At 41.9% G+C, this 15,059-nt stretch overlaps 1 protein-coding gene and 2 long non-coding RNA genes across 3 annotated transcripts in view; 1 reads left to right on the top strand and 2 right to left on the bottom strand.

The window, feature by feature from the left end:
• The window catches only part of LOC135340597 (uncharacterized), a 93,996-nt gene that overhangs the window by 71,670 nt on the left and 7,267 nt on the right, over positions 1–15,059 (top strand). The gene's annotated exons all lie outside the window — the stretch shown is intronic.
• Positions 25–1,011, bottom strand: LOC135341862 (uncharacterized). Its single transcript, XR_010396678.1, has 2 exons — positions 410–1,011; positions 25–358 (listed from the first exon to the last, which is right to left on the bottom strand). It is a non-coding gene; the product is annotated as an uncharacterized LOC135341862 (long non-coding RNA).
• On the bottom strand, positions 2,244–3,807 carry LOC135341875 (uncharacterized). Its single transcript, XR_010396680.1, has 2 exons — positions 3,677–3,807; positions 2,244–2,488 (listed from the first exon to the last, which is right to left on the bottom strand). It is a non-coding gene; the product is annotated as an uncharacterized LOC135341875 (long non-coding RNA).

Here is a 15,059-nt window from a genome sequence, read left to right as displayed (position 1 = left end):
CATGCGTCAAATTTTCATTGTATATTTGTGGTCGGCAAAAATATTTAATAAATCAATAATAGAAATTTCTACACAGAAAATGCACAGAGTGAGTACACAAAAGATGCACATAGGGAGCTGCTTCACAAAGGCCTGGGGAGTTGCCAGTTGTGCTGCAGCACAATTACAGTGACCCAGGGCAACTTCAGGATGATTGAATGCCTTCAAATTACGTTTCAAAAAGATTCAGCAGGCTGCTGGACTTCTCTGATTCTAGGCCCCAACTCGTAACTCATTGCTTGAGAAAATGTAGATTCTCTTGATGTCTCTGAGCTACCCAGCAACGCTCGAATGAGCAGGTCATACTCCAGTCCTGTGTCTGTGAGTATAGGACAATATTAAAAGAAACCAAAGACGGTTAAACCCTTACCTCAAACTGTCCAGTCTCGTCCGTTAGTATAGCCAAGAGGAGCACTGTTGGGATAGCTGGATATTAGCCATTGCAGAGAAGTAGACATTTTAAATACGTGTAGATCTATACATATTAAATTTCTCGGTTATAGTGTCATTGTCGACGAGCTGATGATGGCAGCACCAAGTTCTCTAGCTCACACTCTTCACTTGATCCACCATATTAATGATGAAACTATAGTCTACCTACATTCTTGCCAAACATGAACAAGACTTGATAGCATAGCCGGCCATAGGGCCCACACAAAAATATCTGACCTTAACAAGCTTGACAAAGCTTTATACCTCTTCCCTTGTTGTTCAGTCTTCAGAATAAGCTTCAGAGAAGAGAGAAGCTTCAGCTAAGAGCCATTCCAATCGATTCCAATAATGATAAAACGGGAACTGACTTCTAGTACACGATAGTACACGAATATAAATGTCACAAAAGTGAACGAGAATATCCATTCGTCAGAATCTGACGAACGACTGACGCATGCGCAGACAACTAGTACCAGGCCCAGTTGTTCGCCTAACCGTTATAAAAGCGAAAACTCGGCCTGGGATCGAGGCTAGGCTATCGACTGCCAGATCAGCAAGGAGCAGGTCCTTGTGAAGATTGACTGCATTGGCGGACAAGCAAGTAATTTCTCCTAACCTGAAGAAACCGAAAAAGCACCAACAGCTCGCAGCCCTGCAAAGCATGACTGCATCTGGTTGTATTGGTTCAACAGATCATAGTGCTTTTATCTGCCTCAAAATGTCTGGGGTAATAGGCAGCCTAAATTTTTGGGGGTGAGAGATTGCTTTCTCTTTTCTAATGCCTCTCTTGACTATAGCATGAATTTTTGCCAAGCCACTTGCTGAAGTTCGGGCAAGTTATGAAGGATATGCAGGTGATGCAATGCCGAGAGGTACGAATTGATAGTGGAATATGATAGACCACTGCGAGCTACATATAACCAAAGTATAGATTGAGTAATAGGGAGCGACACAAACTGAGGGGGAAAACGTAACGTAGCACAAAACTCACAAAACTTATTAATTCCACTTTTGTAAGTTTTTTGGGTGGACCGAGCTAAACCATAGATAGTAAAGGAAAGGGATTGGAAACGCATTACGTCATATGTCACACTCCTACTTACGGATTGTAGCCTTGATTACAGGCCCTCCATTGCGGCATAAATCGAAGCCACATGGTATAATTATGAGAGTATCTCAAGCTGGAGCCCTAAGCATGTCTAAGCTCATACTGTGGACAGTGTAGTTAAAGGATAAGGGCTTCATGATGGTATCCATATCAGTAAAAAAAAGCTAGATCTATTTTAGTTACCGTATATCTTCTAATTTATCGGACTCTTTTGGGCAATTTTCATTGTTCTAATACAACGGACAATCCAGTGCTTTAATATTACATTTGTTCTAAATATCCGGACAATACCCTTGAAAAGTTGAGTTTCATTCATAGACGGCAAGTATTAGACTTAAGAGTGCTGCAGTTAGATAGCTTTGAGAGCTAGTTTTAGATAGCTATTGCAACTATTCAGTTGTACCTTGTTCTATTAAACTTAGCTAGCTCGCATGCAGCTGCTTGCTTGTTCTAATTATTCCGGACACTTTGCATGCTCTATAAAAATCTGTTCCAATTATACCCGGACAATTTCCAAAATAATTATTTTTTGCTGTCCGATAAATTAGAAGATATACGGTATATACATAATATAAGCACGACAACAATGTATTTATTATCTTACTAAACTCCCTTTGTGAGTCTTGACACTAATCATAAGTGTAATACTGTACTCTAAGGGATGTCAATAAATTATATTATATAATGTTTAAAGTAAGTGGTTGCAAAACTACAGTGTATACACACAAGCAAAAATAAACATGTATATAATTATGTATACTTAATGATGAGGTGACAGGTGAGGTTACTAAGTGTCTTATGGTTGAATTTATATCTTCCTAGATGCTTTTGTTTTGTTGAGAGAGGGTAGGATCTGGTTGAGATCGAGGATGGCTTGAATTTTTTCTTACGAGCTTTTTGCTTCACATCCTAAAAAGACAATTATATAAATCACATTAAAAAACATGTACAGTGCATCCAGTCTAGAGAGTAGAAAATTGGTGAGTAGTTGTACTTAGATGTAGCTCAAGATTGGAACATTTCTAAGAAATTGTGCTGATACCATTGTATAGGTAAAAGAATAAGCTACAACATGATTCAAAAATATTTCCCCAAAAGTTGTTGTAGTGGGAAATAATTTTAGGAGATAATGGGGGTGATCGTAAAAAAATGTACGTAACATCAATTATCTCTGGAACTAAAGAAATTTTGGAAAAATTTTTCTTATCAAAAGTTAGACAATTTATTCAAGTACTCCGTGTAATTTTTAGACCTTAGCCGTGAGATTTTCTTCAAATCTCTCCCTAACCAAAACGGCACTAAAAACTAGCAATTTTGAGCACTGCGAAGGATGTGTAGGTATTTAAGTAACATCGAATCTTTCATAAGATAGCCAAACTATCTATAGATGTTGTGACAAAGTTCCAAACCTTAGCCGGAAACCGTTGGCCTTTTCTCTCCCTAACCGATTACCCACTATAACAATTGGGTACTGTTTTATTAATCACCACAAACCCACCACCTTACGTTGTCATGGAAACAATTTTGGATATGTTGTAGCTTATTCATTCGCCTACACAATGATATCAGCAGATTTTCTTAGAAATGTTCCAATCATAACATATTTACATTTAAGTACAACTACTCACACATTTTTGGTATTCTACTCTTTAGACTGGATGCACTGTACGTAAAAGTTGTTGTAAATCAATAGTGGGTGTCTTGATCACTCCAAAAAATCATTTGCACCTCATTTACTAGCATGAGTACTACAACATACGAATAAAATAAAAAAAATCTGCCAAAGCATTATTGAGAAAAGGTGCCCACAAAATTGTCACTACAACGAGAATAATTTTGATTAAAACCAAGTATAACTCACTAATCCATGTAACATGCCTCTTATATCACATACCACCTTATAGCTCAATCATGCCAGAAAAAGATTCTTTCGTGCAATCAATCCTTGTTACCTCCTATTGAGTAATAAAGCGCCTGCAAACAACTCACCCTAACTTTCAAGGTAGAAAAACACTTTTTTGGGTACAATATACATCCAAACTTTATGGTACCACTACCATTGGAAAGCTTATGTTTTTATGTACCCAAATAGCTCACTTGATTGGCTTGAACGCTGAAAGAATGATCTTGAGGCCCCAAAATATAGCTTTAAAAACAGCAAATGACCTTTTGACTAGCAATGAATAACATTAAAAATCGTAAGTAGGATGGTGACACACTAGCCTCGATTCCAGGCCGATTAAAATACGTATTTTAATCGGCCTTGAATCGAGGCTAGTGACACACAAGCTCTGTTGAAAACATTGGTGCACGTGATGTGTTTCCAATCCCTTTCCTTTAGAGTTGTTATAAAACAGGGAATGAGAAATGAGGAAATGAGAAATAAGAAATGAGGAAATGAGGATATAAGAAATAGGAAATGAGGAAATGAAGAAATAAGAAATAGAATAATAATAATAATTATTATATTTATGCATGGTTACGATCATCACCATGGCATTAATTTTCATCACAATAATTATGACATTATTATAATAATAATTGCACAAAAGTAATGACTGATATCAGCCAAGAAGCTAGTAGGTGACTAAGTATTTAGTTATCAAATATATAATTATAGTGGCACCTCCACACAGTACAGGTTGTCGGACACATTGTAAGAATTAAATTTTACCATCGATTCAGATGGCACAGTGAGCTTTCTTCCTTAAAGGTAGCATCAGCTTTCACTAGGCATTGCTTGTGAGAATGGTAATGGGAATTGCTTTCTTCACCCTGTAGCGAGATTGGATATGATACCAGTACAGTGTACTAATGTCATTACTTCCTGCAGCTTTACGACAGGACTGGCAGATCATTAGAATTTGCTTGGTTTGACAAACAGTTTTGGAGGTTTCTTTGCTGTTACTTATATGTAGATGTTGACATTGAGTCCAGTCCATTGACTATCACTTGCCCACCGGATTGTGAAATCAGTGAATGTATTGCCAGTATAGCCACGCATAGGTAAATGTTTGAGACTGTGGGACTGTAGGACAGTACATGTAAGTACCGTTACGTAGGTAGATCTGATGTCTGAACCATGCCAGTCGTACATGGCACACAAGTAGATAGAGGTAGGGAGTGTCACACCGTGTACCAGAGGAACATAAGTTCTGTATGGTGGCAGAGCACCAGGAGACTTGTCACCAGGAGGTACGTACCTGTAGCTCAGTAGATGTTAGCTTCGTCTTCAGACTTGCTCTGCCCATAGATATGCTCTGCCTAACAGCTCATTTCTATTTCTTATTTCTTCATTTCCTCATTTCCTATTTCTTATTTCCTCATTTCCTCATTTCCTCATTTCTCATTCCCTGTTTTATAACAACCCTTTCCTTTACTATCTATGGCTAAACCTAGTCTTGCGAGCAGCTGTCAAAGGGGGAAGTAGACTCGCCAGCCAGCCCTTCCTCGGGGTAAGGGACTGGTGGATTGCTATCTGAGAGTTGTGCCGGTGGAATTTTAATGAGTTGCATGACATCATGTATGACATCATCATGTGGTTTGTAATGTCTGATATGCGTGGGTTGCAAATAGCTACACAATTACAAATAAGCTCCCCTTGCTTAGTTTGTGGCAGAGAAACATTGAGACTGGTGGTAGAAGGCTACTGTCAAGCCCTTTCCATCCCCAGACTGGAAAGATTTTCTCCAATGTAAGACAAGTGGTGCAATTCATTTACATACTAAAGTCACTGGAGGATTTGTCTCAATTGCAGCTTGATTGATAAGCTCTGCTTGGTCGCTTAATCTTGCACTAGCACAGTCTTGCTCATCCATTATTTTGTTATTATCATGCATTCTACCACAAAGAATTAACTAAGCAATACTGTGGGCGTAAGAATGTCACATGACATTGATACTGCACTCTGATTGGTCATTACCAGATTCAGGTAACGGCACAACTCTCAGATAGGCAATCCACCAGTCCTTACCCTGAGGAAGGGCTGGCTGGCGAGTCTAAGGGGGAAGGACGTCTGGTCGAAGTGGCCGGTTTTCCATGGGCTCAGGAATGTTTGTGATTATGTATGAATATCATTATAAAAATTGTCATAAAACGTCAAACGTCGTCAGAAAACATTGTAGGGGATCCCACATAAACTGCACTAGTACCTCTGTCAGTCATGGCTTTCACTTGATCTTTCATCAGTGCCACAAGAGGGCTCACTACAATGACTAATGAAGAGCCAGGTGATTTTCTGATCTCATCGATTACTCCAGGTAGGACACTAGAGATTTCCCACTACCAGTAGGTAAGCTGACAAACACGTCTCTACCATCTACTAAGCTTTTTACAGCTAGCTCTTGACTGGGTTTCAGCTCCTTATATCCTAGCTTTATAGTAGCGACACGAATTGCAGCAGTTTATAATAGATACTTCCATCTATGCATGGCAACAATAATGATAAAGTGTTTCCTTTTTTACGGTACGTCAGAGCACATTGCAACCCCGCCCACAATGTTTAATTATTAGTATTCTGGCAATCCGATTGGTGCGACAACATTGGCCCATGGAAAACCGGCCACTTCGACCAGACGTCCTTCCCCCTTTGACGGCTGCTCGCGAGACTAAGCTAAACCTTGTTCAAAGTAGCGTTGAACATCCGCCTCGATCCAATGTTGTGATATCCAATCTGGCCTGGAGCCCATCAACATTTCTAACAGCTCGAAAGGTATTGCTGATACCGCTGTTGCCGAGAGGTTGGACTTCTGTAAGAAAGCAGAGAGATTATCACATGACAGATCATCAGTTAAATTATCAATACCACAAATATGTTCAGAAATAAGATTGAACCTGTAGTAAGTTTCGAAAAATGCAAACAACGGAGCAAATGCATCATCTGTCTGTCCCTGCAAAACCGTTTTGAAAGTGCTGCAACTACTGCCATAATTATTGCCAACAACTACCCCACAAAGCTGCTGCAATGATGATGGGGAGCATTTCTTTGGTTGCGATATTTTCAGCGGCATAACTTTCATATAGATAGAGCCCATGGGATCTGAAACCAGTGATGCCTGGTATATGCACCACAGCCCCAGGAACCTGAAGCATCCGACGTAACAATCGCCGACAGAATTGTTGTGCATCAGGTAGAGACAGGGTGATGCCATTCCATTTCTCCATAAATGCTAACCACCAAGCTAAATCGGATCGAACTGCCTTGTTTAGGTGATGAGGCTTGGATAAACAAACCCCTACAGCCGTGTAGATACCCCGTGAGCAAGTTGTTTTTGAATACCGTCATTTATGAGGCTTGGATAAACCCCTACAGCCGTGTAGATACCCCGTGAGCAAAGTTGTTTTTGAATACCGTCATTTAGCCCTCTGGTGCTGAGAGATCAACAACCAACTGCCATTCGCCTGGCTGATGCTTTTTCGGAATTACTCCAAATCGACTGACTTGAGCCGGTAATGAGTGCCAAGGAACAGTACGGCCCTTAACAAACTCTTTTGCAATATAATCCGCTAAATTGAGGGGTGTGCAGCAGCTGAGATCATGTTGGATCTTACCGAGACTACCTTAGACTCTCGATTGTAGCAAACGAAAACCGCATCGAACACACCATTGCTGGAATAATAAGCAAACAATTCAACCTATCTGGATGGTTCAGCAAACAGGCTTCCCAGGCCTTGGCATTTAGCGGTGTGACAATTCGACTCAGCCGATGTCACAACAGTATGCTCAGACTGGCTGAATTGCTCCAGGGCAACTAATATAAAATCAGCGTATTGATAGCCTGCAGCAAGCAAAATAAAGAAAGCCATTGTCAGGAACTGTGAGAACAAACAGTATCACTACTGAATGCTCTCAAGGTCATGCCGCAAGGGTAGAAAAAAATAAACTGAACAACTGATTTAGAGCCACCTTGTTGGATACAGACTGCCTGCATGCGCTATGCATGCATGCTGCTAAAATGTGGCATTGCATGCACACAATACAAATGCTTATTGACCTGTTTACCCCGTCTGGATGACAAGCACATGCATGCGCAAGCAGGCGGCACATGAGCAAGCTGATAAGCATAAAAAGATTGAAACTGATATATATGAGTAATAATTAAATATATAGCATAATTATTAATGACTAAGCACACAATAGAAATGTATAGTAGTATAGTTCGTTGAGTTCTCAGTTTTTTTGCTTGTTTGTCTCTCTAGACGATCCTGGCACTTCGAGGCTGGATGGGGCTTTTTGCAGAATTTGCATAAATGCGCGAATCTGCATTCTTTATACTTACACTTGGATTCGCCCATTGCATTGTAGAGCGGCCTGCAAATCTCCACCCCTGAATTTACCGGTCTGCTGAATCCCATATCGGGTGTGGGATACCCTGGCCTCTGGTAGTTTTTGTCTACTTCATTGCAGTCAGCTGTCTAGTGGTCGTGTCTTAAACAAATTCTGCAGACCGCGTTCCTTTTTGCATTGCCTGCGAGGCAGAATTGATAAAATGCAACATTTAACTTTGACCAGTCTAAGCACTTTTCATATGCCGCTTTCCGCCGATAATTATATTGATCAAAGATAGGCATGTACATTATAAAAACTAGCTGAAGCAATACAGCAAAATGTTAGTTGTACAGTTCTAAAGTTCTATAATAGTACTGTAAGTGAGTTACCTCCTGCAGTGTTCTGAATAATTATATAAAAAGCCTACTTTGTGTGCTTACAAAAGGTTTGTAACGCTTTAGTCTCCAGGATATCATAAACAGTGATTGATGCATGCTGTGATGCTCTTAGCTTACCTTGGTAGTTGAAGAATAGCTTCAAACATGCCTTCGTTGCCACTCATTTAACCCTCTTGTCACCATAGCGCAGATTAGCCAGAGCTATTGTGTAGGATTGATAGCGCACGTGACCTCGTTTCCAATCCTCCTCCTCTAGTATCTATGATGTAATCAGCTTTAACCGTTGAGTACACCACATTTTATTTGTAATGTTCGCTGGTCAATTTCACTAAACTTCATCCAGGTTTCCCCACCCCGGTGCTTACCTCTGTCTGTTACCGATGTCGTTATGCTATACGTGTAAATCTACATAGTGAGTTGAGGGAGTGGAGCTGACTATAATAGTTGTGCTGTAGTCTGGGGGCCAGACCTAATACAGCTCGGAGGCAAAATCTAGAGAGCTAGGATTACTCTTTCTCTCTTCCCCCTCCCCCCTCTGAGAAAAGGTCTGGCCCCCAGACTATACTAAGTTAATTGTGCTGATCATCACACACGAGTGGTTATTTGCAATCATATAACATTATTATGCCTCGAGGCGTAACCACACTCTGTTGCGATGGTAGCTCAGCTGCTTGCTTCATTTTGCCAAAATAATGTGAGCTAACTGTGGTCGATCCTGCATGTATATATTTACTTTTTATTTGGGTACAACTATATACCGCTGCATAGTAAACCAAAATTGAACAAGGAGTTGCTCGAGATTGGATTTTTCGGAAGCAGGAGTGATAAATGCTGTGCAGTACGTAGTATACAGCATGTACATCCACTTTGAGATATCCTTTGACCTTTAATTTTGTGATGTGTGGGTGGACTAAAATAACACAGACAGATAATTAATCACAACATTGTGGTTGCAGTACAAGGTGTATGGAAACCAGTTTGCAGAACAGTTGTCATACTCAATGACTCTCTAGTGTTTGTGGTTTTGTGGTCTGTTCACTAAAATCATATTCACGCAAGTTAAAAGATTCATATGACACAGCTGCATGTTTACTGAAATAATCTGCAGGTGCTGTGAGCAGAGTTTAGAAGTCATATGCATGCAGTATAGCAGTGGATGGTGGTACTGTGAGACTGTACTGATGGGGCCTTACAAGTATGTCCAGACACTACCGTCAGCTAGCCTCACCTGTTCTCATGACAGCACTGGCGATCTGACTCGTTGGGTGATTGGTGCTCTGGCACTGCTACTGTTACTCACTCTACCAACTCAGATGTGTGAAGCATTTATCATTAATATATCAGTGCTCTGAATCAACCCACAAGGATGTCTACTCTTGTGTTGCGCGGCAATGCCAGTTGATCAGTCACTGAATGGTGCTGTGGTGACTTGTTATGCTGGTCCGCTGACATCTGATTCTGTATAGCGAGGAATTTGATCATTGGTGAGATACTCGAACATGGGCGAAATAGCAGCTTTTTAAGGGTTGGCTCTGAACTTTTAAGGTTTCTGATGGACACAGTGCAGGGCACGTGTTTATGACTCGCTATATTGAGTCAATAGCAGGTGAAGGGTTAAGTGATAACAATATATTGCCACTTGCGATTGATCGTTAGTATTATATACCATCTATAGTCAAAACTGTATACGTTTAAGAATGCAAACATCATTATACACATTAAACAAACTGTATGCAAGTAATCATGCATGTTTGGTAATCAGACTTCACTAGCATTACTATTTTCATTGTGCATGTGCACGACCTTTGAACTGGAATCCAGTGGATTATTCACTCCTGACATACTAGATGATAGACATAGGGCCATTGTTCAAGATACCGTTAACCTGAGGCCATGCCGCGGCGACTCGGGTTATAGTAGTCGGTCAGTCTGTCTGTCGTTCTGTGTATTTGAGTCTGCTCACTTGGAGGCGATAGCACTGGGTTTGTACCATGAATATAGCCTCATAGGTAGTAGTTTTAAATTTGGCAGTAAAGTTTCGTTGTCAAATAAAAGTGAGTAAAAGCTAAGAAGCTAAGAAGCTTGAACCTGCACGTTGGCCTATAGATGTATACGAGGCTTTAACGCGGGTAATTTTCGTAGGGTAAAATATTCGTTATTTTCGTGGGCAGGCTGACCTCCACGAAATGTTATCGTAGGCGTGGCTTATCTGAACGTAGAAATGCCGTGCAGCCACGAGACTAAACGAAATTTTTACTCACGAAAACTACCATTTCTCGAGTTGAACGAATTTTTACTCCACGAAACTTACCCGCTATACGGTATAGACTTCATTGAACCCCAAATTAACGCCGAGGGTTTGCACTTCAGTGCTCTAATTAAACGTTTATTTGTAGGACACATGTATACTCACCACTATATATATACTGATGACTTATTGATAAATCTGAGTCAAAATATCTATGACGCCTTAATAACAGCATTAAACCGAATTGGCGTTCTTTAATTTGGCGGCTTGGGCCAGGCCGCATTTTATCAGGGAAGTGGGCCTGGTATCGACTGCTTGCGCATGCGCTAACCATTTGCCGGATCCGGATAACTGCGTTTATGGTCAGTAAAACAGTGACATCACAACAAACGGAAGTGGATTGAAGGAAGTAGATAGAAAGTTCGATTGAAGGTTTCTAGCCCATATCTGATAGTATTCTGACAGCTACTCCTAGCCTGCTATGCTAACAAAATACCTCAAAGCTAGCAACAGTGTGAAGGACAATCGTCTGAACGGAGTGAAAGCTGACAAGAGCATAGTATAGTAGACTTTCACCAAAGTTAGTATTAGATGGGCATGGCCTGTCATTAGGCTATTGTCAGCTTTCACTCCGTGCTACAAGAAACCTACAGCTGTGATAGCTAGCTAGCTATAATAGCTCTGTGTATGACTTTCAATACACTTTGTCAGGATATTTTCTGTTATTATAGGACATTTCACGGGAAAAAATATCTAATAATTTTGCGCATGCGCAAGCAGTCAGTAGCAGGCCTTCTCTTGGGGAGGCCAGTAAAGGAGGCTAATCAATGACATGCCTTCGCTGCTTAGAAGCTTTGGTAAAATTCGACACATCTATCGCTAAATTTTCTTGACTTTTGTTAATCTGGTTACCTTTGGGACAGTGCAGTTTGGCCGCAATAGCGAGGTGGCTGAATTTTGCAGCTAAATAGCCATCCTGCATGCCTCAAATCTAATGACTAATTTTACGGTTCTGTCTCGAGGATAATAAATCATGACAATTATATGCTAGTGTAATCCAATTTCCAAGCAACAGTACGTTTGTATGGTAAGGATGGAGTGGCAGGTCAACACGAGCTGAATGTCACAGCTCAAGTGACGTTGCAAGTAGAGGCAGGTGGAACATCGGTGCCCACTGTTTTCTTTGTGCAGCCAAACAGCAGTCAGGATTGTTTGATAGGGATGAATGCAGCACCAGCTCTGGGACTTTTGTTTCTTGATCGCAATGGTATACCTCTTAGGATGGCAGGTTCAGTCCCAGTCACTACAGCTTCCGTGAATTTGATTAGGCTATCCCTAGGTCGTTTGTTGAGGCAGCAGTTGATATAGAGTTGCAAGAGGGTGAGTGTGTTGTTTTTGAGCCTGATCCATGTTCTTTGGAGACACATGGACTTGGTGCCTTGGAGTCTCTCGTCAGTGTAAACAGTCAAGGAAAGGTGTTGATCCCAGTAATGAACTATCACCAGAGAGATGTGTATCTTGAGGAGGGAACGTTGCTAGGTCAAGCTGAACTTCTTTTGGAGAGTGCTGAACACGAGTTGGCCGATGTTGTTGGACTCCCTGAGGGTGAGGGAACATGTATGGACGCTGCTCACGTTGCTGTGGTGACAGGAGAACGAAGCTCTTGGATATCATACAGTGACCTGTGAGCGTAGCTCCACGGAACAATGACAAGTTGAAGGCATTGGTGGCTGCCTATAGAGATGTCTTTGCTTTATCTGATGATGAGTTGGGATGCACTGCAGTCGCTCAGCACAAGATCGACACAGGGGACCATGCACCAATCAAGCAGTATCCCCGACGTACTCCTTTTGTGCATAGGGAAAGAATAGCACGGATGGTTGCCGACATGGAGACCAAGGGTGTGGTCTTACCTTCTGTGAGTCCTTGGGCTAGTCCAATCGTATTGGTCCCCAAGAAGGATGGAACAACACGGTTTTGTGTAGACTTTAGGAGGTTAAATGCAATCACTAAAAAGGACGTCTACCCCATTCCTCGCATAGAAGATATCTTGGACACCCTAGGTAGGGGTAGATTTTTCTCCACTCTTGATCTTTCTTCAGGGTTTTGGCAGATTCCACTTGACTCATCTGCCAAGGAAAAGACAGCGTTTACCACGCATTGTGGACTCTTTGAGTTTAATCGGATGCCGTTTGGTTTATGTAACGCTCCTTCTACCTTTCAGCGTTTGATGCAGACGGTTCTTGGAGGGATTGATGGGAAGAGTTGTTTTGTCTATATCGACGACATCTTGGTGTGTTCACGGACATTTGAAGAGCATCTTGAGCATTTGCAGGTTGTTTTTGAGCGGTTGCGGGCAGCTAACTTGAAGCTGAAAGTTGGAAAATGTGTCTTTTTGCAGGAACAGGTGAAGTATTTGGGTCACACTATCTCTAGGCAGGGGATTGCTCCAGATGTGTCCAAAGTCGAGAAGGTTCAGCACTTTCCGGTACCAACTGATGTTCTCACGCTTCGACAGTTTTTGGGGTTAGCTTCTTACTACCGACGCTTCATTAAGAATTTTGCAGCAGTTTCGTCACCGTTAACTGCACTCACCAAGAAGGGTGTTTTGTTTGAGTGGACAACACATTGTCAGGGAGCTTTTGATAAGCTCAAGAACTTGCTTTGTACTGCCCCAGTTCTAGCCTACCCTCAGTTTGGCCCTGGACATACCTTTGTTTTGGAAACTGATGCTAGCTTGGCAGGGTTAGGTGCGGTTTTGGCACAGGAGGACGAGAAGGGTCAGGTACAGGTACACCCAGTGGCATATGCATCTCGGACACTTCACAAGCATGAGCGGAATTACCACATCACAGAGCTTGAAACGTTAGCAATTGTTTGGGCAGTGAAGTACTATCGGTCGTACTTGTTGGGACATCATTGTCTTGTACTCACGGATCATGCAGCTTGTACTTCTCTTTTCAGTACTAGCAACCCTTCTGCTAAATTGGCCCGTTGGGCATTGATTATACAGGAGATGGACCTTGATATCAAATATCGGCCAGGGAAAACAAATAGCTGTGCAGACGCTTTGTCTAGGAATCCAGTGGCATCGGTATCATGTGTAGTTGCAGAGAGTGAGGGGGTCAGACTCGAACAGCGTAAAGATTCTCAGTTCAAGCCAATTATTGCTTATCTTGAAGATGGTACGTTGCCAGGTGATGATGCAGAGGCGAGGAAGGTGGTTATTAACAGTGAGGCTTTTGATTTGACAGATGGCCTTCTTTATCATGAGTGTGCTAATACTCCTGGCAGGTGGTGTCTAGTTGTTCCACAGGAGAGACGAGAGGGTTTAATTCAGGAGGCACATGATGGTAGATTTTCAGGGCACTTTGCGGAAAAGAGAATCTATGAGGTGGCCAGGGCACTATTGTCGGTCATGTTTGGTTTGTGCTTCTAGGAAGGGTCAGAGTCGGTCTATCAAGCCACCACTACAACCTATTACTGTTGGAGGACCGTTTTTGAAAGTTGGGGTTGATGTTTTGCAGTTGCCTTTAACTCTTGATGGAAATCAATATGCATAGGTATTCATTGATTATCTTACCAAATGGGTGGAAGTTGTTGCTCTTCCAGATCAGAAAGCTGAAACTGTTGCGAGGATGTTTGTGGAGTATGTTGTCTGTCGGCATGGAGCACCACACGAGCTTCTTTCTGATCGTGGTGCTAACTTTCTTTCGGAGCTGGTAGCTGAGGTATGCAAATTGTTTGATGTGCAAAAACTCAACACATCTGGGTACCATCCGCAAACTAATGGCTTGTGTGAGCGGTTTAACAGCAATGTCATTCAGATGTTGGCAAAGACAGTTGAGCGCTTTGGTCATGACTGGGATCGGCATTTGTCGTATGTTTTGTATGCTTACCGTGTTTCGGTACAAGAGTCTACTCGGGAGTCGCCTTTCTTTTTGCTTTACGGTAGAGACCCCACGTTGCCAGTGCTAGAAGCTCTCTCGCGCGAGCGCTCACCTTATGTGGTAGATCTAGACGATTATAAAACAGAATTGGTAGCAGGACTGTCCAGTGCATGGCAAACAGCCCAGGAGTGCATTACAGACAAACAGAAACATCAAAAGTATGTATGACAGGTCAGCCAAAGAACCTAACCTCGAAGTTGGTCAACGCGTCATGGTTCACATGCCAAGCGAAGTTCAAGGCAAAACTTGGAAGTTTGCAAGACCATTCCATGGACCGTTTCGTGTCTTGAGTTTGACACTGACGAATGCAGAAGTTCGACTTGTAGACGAACCCAAGTCTCAATCAATTTTTGTTTCCCTAAACCGTGTTCGAAAATGTTATGAAGAACTTCCTGATCAGTCGTGGCGAGGATCTACTCCACGCAAGTACGCCCAGATTGCTAGTGACCAGCAACACCGCACTATACCTCAAGTTGTACCCGATTCCCATACTGGACCGATGACGAGATCTCGAACAGCTTCGGCTGGTATATAACTGTGTTTGTTTTTGTTTTTGTTTGTTTTTGTTTGGTAATTAGTTACATTCGGCTTCACTGTGCCAATCTCGAGGACGAGA

The sequence above is a fragment of the Halichondria panicea genome, chromosome 1, assembly GCF_963675165.1.
Source record: "Halichondria panicea chromosome 1, odHalPani1.1, whole genome shotgun sequence".
Classification (NCBI taxonomy): Eukaryota; Metazoa; Porifera; class Demospongiae; order Suberitida; family Halichondriidae; genus Halichondria; species Halichondria panicea.
This window is presented reverse-complemented; position numbering and strand designations above follow the sequence as displayed.